Source organism: Sinohyriopsis cumingii, unplaced genomic scaffold (assembly GCF_028554795.1).
Source record: "Sinohyriopsis cumingii isolate HCF-2022 unplaced genomic scaffold, ASM2855479v2 utg000069l, whole genome shotgun sequence".
Lineage (NCBI taxonomy): Eukaryota > Metazoa > Mollusca > Bivalvia > Unionida > Unionidae > Sinohyriopsis > Sinohyriopsis cumingii.
Window position 1 is genome coordinate 3,275,966 of NW_028315867.1, and position 12,492 is coordinate 3,288,457.

The following is a 12,492-nucleotide window of genomic DNA, read 5'->3' on the forward strand; positions in this document are numbered from 1 at the left end:
AATGTTAGACGAAGCGTTGGTTGCCATTTTTCTGCTCAGGGTTATAGTTCTTATAAGGGCTTTTATAATATAAAAGGTGGGCTAAATTATGGTTGCATTTGATCAGATTAGTATGTTTCGTCATGTGTAAATTACTAATTGTTGTTTGCATGATTGCAAGTAGAGAAGAGAAATACCTCTCCTTGGGTGTATAGTAATCTTGCGATCTTCAAATCTTCAAAACTTGCTCCCTGCAGCCTGCTTGGGTGGCATTTTCTACTGTATGCGCAAAAATGAATAGTCATCTTGAAGCAGTCTGCTGGCTGTCAAGACCATCAGTATTGTAAAGAGATTTACCTACGTTGAGGTATTTATACGCAGATGTAATATGTGCATTGTAGGCATTCGGTTCGTCCCATCGAGAGCATTTCGCACTTGAGGCATGGGATGAACCTAACTCACTATTTCGAAATACGGCACAATATACATAAATCACCCAAGGGTATCGTTGTACAGAAAAAATGAAACCAGAGTACATGTATTCAATAAATATAAGAATTTAATTCCGTGACAATTATTATTACTTATTATGATGATATTTATCATTATTATTTCTCGCCATGATGACACGTATCATTATTATTACTCTTATCATTATTTCCACTGCTTATGGAAACATGTATGTATGTATGTATGTATGTATGTATGTATGTATGTATGTATGTATGTATGTATGTATGAATGTATGTATGTATGTATGTATGTATGTATGTATGTATGTATGTATGTATGTATGTATGTATGTATGTATGACTGACTGACTGACTGACTGACTTTATTTCCTCTTAAAAAGAGATTACATCAGATTAAACAAATTCATGATAATACAAGATCATAAAATAGAACGGAAAATTGACAAAAATACAATAGTAGTAGTGAATGGGGATACATTACGTACAATGGGAATTAGCATTAAAAACACACCTGGGTCAGATTACGTACAATGGAAATTTAACATGGAGAAAAATCGTGGGTCAGATTACGTACAAGGGGAATTAACATGGGAATAAATCGTGGGTCACTTTACGTACAAGGGGAATTTAACATGGGAATAAATCGTGGGTGGGATTTTTTTTTTTTTGAATTTTTTTTAAAATTTAAATTTAAATTTAAATTTTAAAAAAGGGTAGGCAATTGAAAAGTCATTCTCTTTTCGAGAAATATGCGTGGCCCTGAAAAGGGCCTTTGGGTTTATGTTAATGTATCCATTAACATAAAGGGCACCGCATTGGTCTTCTTCTTGTCCTTAGGCTGCGTCTCACTGTTGGCACGTAAATCAGCACTCTTTTGAGGCATCCTTGTCTTTCTACGTAGATCCTACGTATCCACAGACTGGTGTTTGTCCTGTGGACAATGGTCCACTTGGATCGGACATACATGAGCATGTCCGTTCTAAACACCATGGAAGACACAAGGGTGGATGATTCGACTGTGGTCGAATCATCCACCCTTGTGTCATTTCAGAAGAGGTAAATTGGGATTTTGTGGATTTTCTTACCTCACAAGAATTTGTTCCGGAACCTTCGTCACCTTCATAACCGCAAGTGGAGAATTTTAGACAGAGACAGAAAGAAGAATTGGAGAAATTTATGCAACGACAAAAGGAAGCGGAACAAGCTTTTCTTCTACAGCAACAGCAGCAAGAAGAAGAGGTAAGAAAAAAACAACAGCAACAACAGCAAGAAGAAGTAGCAGCAAAGAAACAAGAGGGTGAAAATCAAACGGTCACGGCACTGTTGGACATTTTAGCGGAGTTAAGAAGTCTGAAACAAATGTATCAGACTTCTTTATTACGACCGAAGAGAATACGACCTTCCCGAGCTAAACACGTCAACCCTGTGACTAAGCCTACCGTACCGCCCTTAGTGATTTCAACCCAATCATCATCATCAACATTACGCAGTCCAGAAGTAGGCCTTGGCCGTGGCAAAGGCTTAAGGCAGTTAAAGTTGATTAGTTAAACGTACCCCTACACCAAAATAAAAAGGCCCTTTTCAGGGCCACCCACATTTCTCGAAAAGAAATACAATTTCAATTTGCCAATAACTCAAAAAAACCCCACCCATTTTACCCTTATAGTACGTGTCTTTGTATGAGTGCGTGAGTGTAGCTTCTTATTTTAAAATCAAAACTCAAAGACACTTACCTTGTATAATCAATTTATTCTTTTCTCCATTTTTACAATCCAATTCACAATTCACAACAGAACACTTTAATTAAAAGTTCATTGACTTCTTCTTTCTCCTTGTTTAGTCTCTCTGTTTTTTAAATTTCTTCACCGTCACACTCTTTTCCTCTTCTACCTCCTCGCTTTCTTCCATTCTTCTTTTCTTCTCCTGTTTCTTTTTCTTCACCTGTCTTCTTTCTTCCTCAGAAGAATCCTTCTCTTCCTCTGAATAATCCCTCTCTTCCTCTGAAGAATCCCTCTCTTCTTCTGAAGAATTCCTCTTTTCTTCTGATTCCTCTTGTTTCTTTTTTGGGCAATCTGGAGACCAATGTCCTTTTTCTTTACAATAATAACAGGTATCTTTACTTTTGTCTTTTTTAGCCACTGTTTTTTTTCTTTTTTGACGGTCTGGACACTCTGAAGACCAATGGCCTTTCTTCTGACAGATATAGCAAGTATCTTGACTTTTATCTCGAAAGGAAGGAGAGTAGTCCGTGGGCTGGTCTGAAGAGAATTTTCTAATGACCCCTCGCAAAGCTCTGACGAAACGTTCGATTTGGTTAGTCTCTTCCATCGTTGTGCTCGGCTTGAGAGTGAAATGAATAGTGAAAGGACAAGACACACACCCCTTTTTTATACGCTGGTCTGCCATGACTATAAATTAGTCTATGGTGATTAAACTTGAGTCATTTGACGTTTTTCACTCAAGATGAAACGATCCTATTCATTTGAGAAGAAAGAAGAAGAAGAAAGTAAGAGGCAGAAACGTGATCTATCGCCTCAAACCAGGGCTGAAATCTTGGCACAAATTCATGCCAGTGATTTTGAAGAGGACATGAGTGAACCAGAAATTGAAACCTCTAAACCAAGTTCACCACCCTTAGTCAACCCTGAAAAATGCTATTCCATTCGAGAGACGGAAAAGCGCTCCTCTAGAAAATTTAGAACCACGGCTTACAAATACACGGTGAAGTTTAAAGATTTCAAGGCTGAAGTGCCGTTAAAGAAAGCAGAAGTGTTCATCACTGGGGTGTGGGATTCTTTGCTCACCTCACTCAAGCGACAATGTCAACCCAAAGAAGACGATCGCTTGAGACTTTCCATACAACACGATGGTTTGAAATCCCCTGTTTGGATCGAGTTTAGCACCCCTGCAGAATTGATCGCTTCCAAAGTCATGGATAAGATTCAACACGTACAACAATCTAATGATCAGTTTGACATCATCGATGGTAAAGCCACACTGGACATGACCCACGTCTCTCCTCCTCAATGGACTGGACGCAAAAAGATGTTATTGGTGGACGACCTTCGCAACACCAAAAAGAGTCTCGTCCGAATTAACAACCCTCATGACCAGATGTGTTTAGCCCGTGCCATCGTGGTGGGACGAACCTATGCCAACAAGAACGACACGGTAGAATGGAAAAGAACCTGGAACACTATTCAACGTTCCTATCGAGCCAAACAACGAAACGAAGCAGAACTCCTGTTGCAACAAGCTGGCCTGTCCAAAGACACACCCTGTGGCATTCCTGAGATGCAAAAATTGCAGGATGTCCTAGCTCCACGATACACCTTGAAAGTGCACCCTCAAGAAATGCGCGGACCTCTGTTGTTTCGAGGACAAGACTTTAAGGACGGAAAATACATTCATGTTTATTATCACGATGACCATTTCGATACCATTACCACCATCACCGGATTCCTGGGATACGGTTATTATTGTGAGAAATGTGATTATGGTTATAACAATCGAGAGCAACACAAGCATTGTGGAATGAAATGCCCAGGATGTTTAGCCTCTCCACCCTGTCTGAGCGAAGAACCAGTGCCTTGTTCAACTTGTCTGCGCACGTTTGTCAGCCCTACCTGTTACCAACAACATTTGAAGACGCAAGGTTCACAGCAGAAATGTGCTTGTCAACTGCTGAGAATGTGCCCTACCTGTGGACAAAGCCTACGTGCCAATAGTACCAAGGCACACGTATGTCGAGGAAAGAAAAAATGTCACATTTGTCACCACATCGTGGACTTGGAACACCAATGCTACGTGCAAAAATACCAACCCCCACCAGAGAAAGAGGACGGTCACAAGAAGAAAGGCAATTTCATCTTTTTCGATTTCGAATGCATGCAAGAGACCGGCATTCATATTCCTAATTTCTGCGTGGCTCATCGAGCGTGCGAGAAGTGCATTCAAGAACCTATCTTCAGTCATTGCCCTCACTGCAGCAAGATTCCTGGAGGGCGTGAAAAAATCTTTCGAGGACCGAACACGTTAGCCGATTTTGCCCAATGGGTCTTAGACCCCATCGACAAGACGTGGAGCCAAGAGGACATCGAACGTTACGGAGATTGTCATCGTCATGCCACGGTGATGGCTCACAATTTCTCCGGATACGATGAACAGTTTCTTTTGAGGTACTATACGGATCAAGGCACCGAGCGTCCTAAAGTGACTTTGAACGGAGCCAAAATCATTTTCATGCAAGTGGGACAAGTACAGTTTAAAGATTCGATGAGCTATTTGGCCATGCCTTTGAGCCGAATGCCTAAAACGTTTGGAATGACAGAAATGGCTAAAGGGTACTTTCCACACTTTTTCAATACGGAAGCCAATCAACACGCCGTTCTACCCCATTTACCTGAGGCTCACTATTACGACCCCGACAACATGCGTACCGAACAACGAGAAGCTTTCTACGCTTGGTACCAGGCTCATGCCTCGGACCCTTTCGACTTTCAGGAAGAAATGCTAAAGTATTGTCGTTCGACGTGGACATTTTACGGCGTTGCTGTGGAAAATTTCGAGAACTGTTCATGGAACACGGAGGGGTCGATCCTTTGAAAGAAGCTTGCACCATTGCCAAAGCGTGTTCCTTAGTGTGCCGGCAACGATTCATGTCTGAAAAGACCGTGGCTGTCATGATTCCCCAAACGACCCACTTTGTCAAACGTCAATACTCGGTCAAAGCCCTACGCTGGTTACATTACTTGTGCGACAAGGAAGACAAATGGATTCAGTATTCCCGCAACGGAGGGGGTGAAAAGACCATCGGAAAGTATTCGGTCGATGGCTGGGACTTAGAAAACCCCAAGATCGTGTACGAGTTTAACGGTTGCTTATTTCACGGATGTCCCGTCTGTTACCCTGACCGTGGCACTAAAAATCAGTTTTTGCAACGAACCATGGAAGACTTGTACAAGGACACTTGTCAGCGACGCTTGAAGTTAGAACAGGAAGGATACCAAGTGGTGGAAATGTGGGAACACGAATACGATCACCGTATGAAAACCGATCCCTAGTTTAAACGCCTCGTGGAAAGTTACCAGTTCATGGACCCGCTGAACCCGAGGGACAGTTTGTACGGAGGAAGGACCAATGCCACCTGTTTGCTGTACCAAGCCGACGAAGAGAAAGGAGAAGAAATCAAATACTTGGACGTGTGTTCGCTGTATCCCTACGTGTGCAAATATTGTCGCTTTCCTGTAGGGCACCCGCAGTTGTTAACGGAACACATCGACCTGAAAAACATTCGACAATACGAAGGCTTGATCAAGTGTAAAGTTTTGCCTGACGGACTTGTACCATCCCGTCGTAGCTCACCATTGTCAAGGCAAACTGATGTTTCCATTGTGCGGTACTTGTGCCGAAACGTGCAACCAAGACCAACCTTGCCATCACAGCCAGGAAGAACGGGCCTTGACGGGAACCTCGGTCAGCGTAGAATTGTTCAAAGCTCTGGACATGGGATACCAACTGTTAGAAGTGTACGAAATCTGCCACTTTCCCAAGACACAACAATACCACAAGGGTGATCCCAGTCAGAAAGGCATGTTCGCTGACTACGTGGATGCCTTTTTGAAACTGAAACAAGAAGCCAGCGGCTATCCTTCCTGGTGTCACACTCCCGAAGACCAAATACAATTCAAAGAGAAATACTATGAACAAGAAGGCATCTCTTTAGACCACATCGAGAAAAACGAAGGCAGGCGATCGTTTGCCAAAGTGATGTTGAATTGCTTGTGGGGTAAAATGGCACAACGACCGTGCTTACCCAAGACGGAATATTTGATAGAACCTTCCCGCTACTTCCAGATGATTCACGACAAAACCAAATACATGAAACAAGTGGACGTCGTTCGAGAGGATTTGATCTTGGTCAATTACGAAGAAGATTTGGACTTTGTACAAGACGACCCTTTTGGAAATGTCATCATTGCGGCTTACGTGACAGCTCATGCTCGCTTAAAATTGTACGAAGCTTTAGAACTGTTAGGGGAACGCGTCCTGTATTTGGACACGGACAGTTGCATTTACATCCATAACCCGAGTCAACAGCACCCTAACATCGAAGGAGACCGTTTAGGAGCCTGGACAGACGAGCATCCCGACGATAAGATCCTAAATTTCGTCAGTGGCGGTCCCAAAGGTTATGGCTACGAATACCGGGACAAACAAGGAGAAGTGCACACGACGTGCAAAGTGAAAGGACTGACTCTGAATTATCGTACCAGTCGTGTGGTCAACTTTGGGGCATTGAAAGAAGCCTTGCAATCGGGAGAGGATGAACACTTTAAAGTGACCACCTATCAACCCAACAAGATTGTACGTTTACCCACTCATCACATCGTCAGTCGACCCTTGGAAAAAGTCTATGAAATCGTGTACCAGAAGCGAGTGCGACTTCACAACCACTTTACTTTGCCGTATGGACACGTTGGTATAAAACATTGGTTGTAAGAGGATAGTTACCCACCAGAAAGATGACTTCGCCACAGCAAGAATCGAGTGAGAAACCCGATGAGAACTCCAAGTTCAAACCCTACTATTTTCCGGTCTTCTTACCTGACTATTGTGATTGTGCCCGTCGATTGGACACGTTTCAGAAATGGCCTACGGATAGGGAAGGATTACCTTCTTCGCATGTTTTAGCTAGAACAGGATTTGTCTACTTGGGACCTGAGTCAGGATTGGGATACGAGGTACAGTGTTTCGCTTGCGGACTGAAGTTACGAATGGATCTATGTATCTATAAAGATTCAGCTATTCTGGAACATACTCGATGGTGTCCGCACTGCCCTTACCTTTCTATGGCCTTTCCACCCATCACACTACGGTATAATTATGACGGTACCTTAGAGACGGTACCTTCCAAAACAAGACATAAAAAACGTAAAAAAGGAAAGATGTACAAGCTGGAGACTGCATTGTGACTAGTATAAAAAGGGGCTATGGTCAAGATCGATAATTCATTGGGACTACCAAGATCGAGCGAACAAGATGAATACTTTCAGAGAAACACAAAACAAGTTGTTTAGAAAGGCACAATTCAAGTGTGAGGCTTCTGAAGTGGAATGCGATTGTGAGCCTTGCGATGGGTACGATGCTGTACGTTGTGACCTTAGCGATTCCGTAAAGCATCATGGGAACTTTAGTGTCACTACCCCTATCATGGAAAGGGATGCTGTGCTTGTCCAACCTGAGGGATGCGAAAGTGATGCCGCTCGTCCTCTTGGATATTTTACTGGGTTTCGTTTTAAAGGGGAATGTTCACTTTCACGTCTACCCCCCTACGGATGTCATCCAGCCCTGAGCAAACTCCTGTTCATGTCACCCAACCCTCATCGACCGATCCTGTGAAAGACGAATATTCGTTTCCTGTGCGTTTGTCGGAATACTGCGACTTTGAAAATCGTCTTCAATCGTTCAAAGGAAAATGGCCTAAGTATCTGGGAGGACCGACCCCCGAAGAATTAGCCAGAGCCGGATTTTTCTACTTGGCCGAAGGAGATAAAGTCAAGTGCTTCAGTTGCGGTGTGTCACTTCATTACTGGGAACCGCAAGATTCGGCCTACGTAGAACATGCTCGATGGTCACCGAATTGTCATTACTTACCCTTAGTGGGACCGAGACATTGAAGTAACTTACCATAATCTGTTCATGGATACTTTACACGAGAACATTCGTGCTTTGCCTGTGGAGTTGAGAGAACGCATTTACCGAGAGCTGGTGAAAATACAAGTGAAACGTAAAGAACAATTGCATCCGTTACGTCACCGGTGTTTGAACCACTGGTACCTGAATGCTATACAAGGACTGATTGAGTTGAAAGTGTTCCATTGGACAGACATTGATCAACGACCCCCTGGTTTTAAAAAGGAATGGTTTGGTATTGACGATTCTATCTACTACATTGTAAACGTACTGCATCGAATTCCAGAGGAAGAGTTAACGAATTACCAACATCTTGTACACAATGTCAACTTGGTGAAAGAGGAAACTTCTGGACGAATTGTAACGTGTAAATTAGTAACTAAACGATTTAGATTCGACAATGAATTGAAACCATATTTGTGCAAACAGTACATTTCTTGTGTCAGACCAAAGAGGATATAGTATGACCTATTCATGGATACTTTGCTAGAGAACATTCGTGCTTTGCCTGTGGAGTTGAGAGAACGCAATTACCGAGAACTGATCAAAATACAAGTGAAACGCAAACGCAAAGTTATTCAACCGTTTTTAAATTATGCTTTGTTCCAAAGTATAAGAAGACTGATTATGAGTGGATATTACATCAGGCACAAAGGTAAACGAGGCTATTGGCCACCACCCAAGGATTCCAAAAACAGTGTATATACTTATGGATACTTTACAAGAGAACATTTTGGGCTTGCCTGAGGAGTTGAGAGAAAGGATTTACCGAGAACTGGTCAAAAATACAAGTGGAACGTAAAGAACAATTGCATCAGTTACGTCACCAGATCTTTAACCACTGGTACCTGAATGGTATAAGAGGACTGATTCGTCAGAAATTTTTTCAGTGGTCAGACCTTGTTGAACACTTTCAGTTTGTGAATGATGATGAACTAGACGTTCGTAATTTTGGTTACTTCGAGATTCACTTACTGCAACGTATTGAGGAAGACGGGTTAAAGGATTACCAACATTTGTTACATGGAATCTGCATAGAAAAAGACGAAACATCTAGACAAACTCTGACGTTTCAGTTACAGTATGTAACATTTAAATTCCCTACTGGAGAACGAACATGTTTAGTCAGAAATTACCTTTATTGCTTCCGAAACAAAGACACTATAAAATCAGGTTGCCATGCCACGGATTATGTCACATATTATTGAACAGATTCCGTGGAAGGAAATCAATGACCATATTCAAACCGTGGATCATTACCATCGATTATTGCAAGGACTGTATCCATTCAATTTGGGACGACAAGTGGTGTGTGTCTTAGTGACTTGTTTTCTGGGATTTCGTTTACCAGCCGATTCTTTGTGGACTCTTTACGATCAGTACTTATCACCTCCATGGCCTTAAATGGTCACGAAAAACTCCTTTTGCTCAAAGCCTTGCGTTTTCATCTGGATACATCTCGACCTCTACGGGAAAAAAAGATTCGTCAACTTTTAGCTACCCAAGACGTGTATGACGACGTGTGTGTAGCTTGTGACTTACATCCCCATTGGACAGATGTCCGTGCCTGGAAAGAATGGGATTTTGAGGCTTGGACCCAAGAAGTGGCCCAGTATGCACGAGAGTTGTTCAAGGAAAAAAGTTACTTTTCAACCCGTGTTAGTGACGGTGCCAGAAGAACCCGTCACCCAGGACGGGACTGTCGTGGACAGGCCTGAAAGACCCTTTCGGGAGGACACTTGTGTGACCTTACCCCCTACTATAGAACTGGTTAGAACATTACCCAAAACATGTTGTACAGACACTTGTCTTTATTCCACGTTAATGGTTATCATGTGCCATTTATCCTTGTACTTAAGCCTTTGGCTTTTATGTATTTTTGTCTTTCGAATTCATGTTTGAAACATTCAATAAACGTGTTCTGAAAAAAGTATATAAACTCTTGTCTTGTTTGTTTTCGTGTCACAAGTGACATTTCTCACACTATCGCTACCTCTGCTGTCTCTGCTCCCTCTTCCTCTACTGTCAAAGTCATCGACGAACACTTAGATCGTGCCAGTTGGGAGGCTTTGTATATTCGCCATCCCTTTAACATGCTCATTGCTGGACCTAGCGGTTCAGGCAAACCCGAATTCGTCAAACGTTTGATCGAACATAAACATCATTTGATCGATCGGCCACCTCAGCGGATCGTGTGGTGTTACAAAGAGTGGCAATCGGCCTACAGCCTCTTGCGAGAAAGTCAAGGCGATTCCATCGTGTTTGTGGAAGGCATTCCTAAAGAAGACGACGGCATCGTCTCTGACTCCCGTCAAACCCATTTGGTCATTTTCGAGGACATGTTAGGAGAAGACGAAGAAGAAATTAAACTGTGGTTCACGCGCAAAGGGCATCACCGTAATGCCAGTGTCGTTTACATCACCCAAAATGTGTTTCAACAAAGTAAAGCCCATCGCACCATCAGTCTCAATGCGCATTACGTGGTTATGTTTAAAAGCCCTCGAAATAAATCGCAAGTGCAAGTCTTAGCCAAGCAGTTAGGAACGCCTTGGCTGACTCAGGCGTACGACGATGCCACTCAAACTCCACACGCCTATTTACTCGTCGATTTGAAACCTACCACCCCCGAGGATTTGCGATTTCGTACCCACTTGTTTCACCACTGGTGCCAAGACGGAGGGCCTGTCCTGTACACGTCTCCGTCCTCGATTTAACTTCACTCCCCATAAAAAAATCTATAAAAACCTCAGACACTTTTCGTCTGTCTCACACAGTTTGAACATGACGTCCCTTCAGTCGCATCTTCCCGTCAAATTGATTCGTGCCTTGTATGGCATCAGTCGAGAAAAAAATCCACAAATACGAGCTTGTGTCTTAGAAGCTAGTCTCAAAGAAGTCTTACGATGGTTCACGGTGACGGCACGTCAAATACTCCAAGGAATCATTCAGATTCCTCATCAAACCAAACGCTTTTTCGATCGAAACAAAGTCGCTTTGGTCCAACTGGCCGATCCCCGCATCGACACTCAAACCAAAAAACAAATCATTTTGAAACCTGGAGGGAGCGGTACTCTAGGAGGGGTCATCATTAGCTCTCTCTTAAGATGGGATCCTAATGCCCCCAAAGTTATCCCCAAGAAGAAAGTCCAACGAAGCTCCAAGAAGAAGAAAAAGACCAGGTCCCCAAGAAGAAGAACTTCTCCAGTGGCGGGACCCTCCTGTTACCAGACACCACCCCGGAAAAAGAAAAGAAGCCTCCAGAAAAAGAAACAGAGAAAAAGTCCCCTGAAAAAGAAAAGTCCACAGAAGAAAACTAGTCGCAAGAGAGGCACTTCTTCTTCGGCCAGGACGCAACCTTACACTCGCAAACCACGACCTGCCACGACGGTGACTGCGTCTCCGGCAGCCTCACATTCATTCACTTCTCCATTAATGACACCAAGAACTGAAGAGTACATGGAGACATTGATCACACCAAGAACTTCTCCGTTAATGACCCCAAAAAGAACTTCCCCAGTGGCAGGACCCTCCAATTTAGCGGCAGTGGCTGCTGCTCACAAAGTACCTTCTCCCAAAATCAAAGTCCATGAAAGATCTGGCATGTTACAAAGTTTACTGGATTTGTCCAAGCAAGAACTGGCTCGATTTAGTCCGTTACGTACCCCTGCACGACGTGTCATGCCTGTCCTCAACCTAATACGACGTAAAGACAATCAGTGGCGACGCGTTCCAGTATAAAAAAGGCCTGTGACCAAGTCGGGGGTATCAGTGTTTTTTGGTGCTCCTGAAGACTCAAAGATGTCACCTTCCAGAAAACCCCAAGGAAAGAAAAGGAAAGCACTACCACCACGTTTAGTCAAACATGGGGACATGTTACCTGTCCTGTCCAAAGCTTCTCCACCTCTACGAAAAAAACTCATTCAATCGGCCTCCAAAGAGGTCATCGATACCGTGTGCGAATGTTGTTTGAACGTTTTGAAAGGCACGATCCCTTTGTCCAAACACCAGAAACAATGCTTAAGCAAACATCGTCACGTTCTTCGCCAAATGGTTCAAAAGAAAATTCCCATTCGTCAAAAAAAAGAAGATGTTGGTCCAACGTGGAGGCATTTTACACCTCTTGTTAGGCCCCATACTGAAAGGAGTCTTGGGAACCATGTTGGGAGGACTGGTGGGAGCAAGATAAAAAGGCCCTTGGGAGTCCCAAGATCTCAGAATCGACCCCTGACAACCCCATGGATGGACGAAAACTGGCTTTAGTGCCTTACAAACGATGGATGGAATACCATCGTTGGCAAGAACAACGCACCCTGCACTTACCTCCCAATCCCAATTTGAGCGAGAT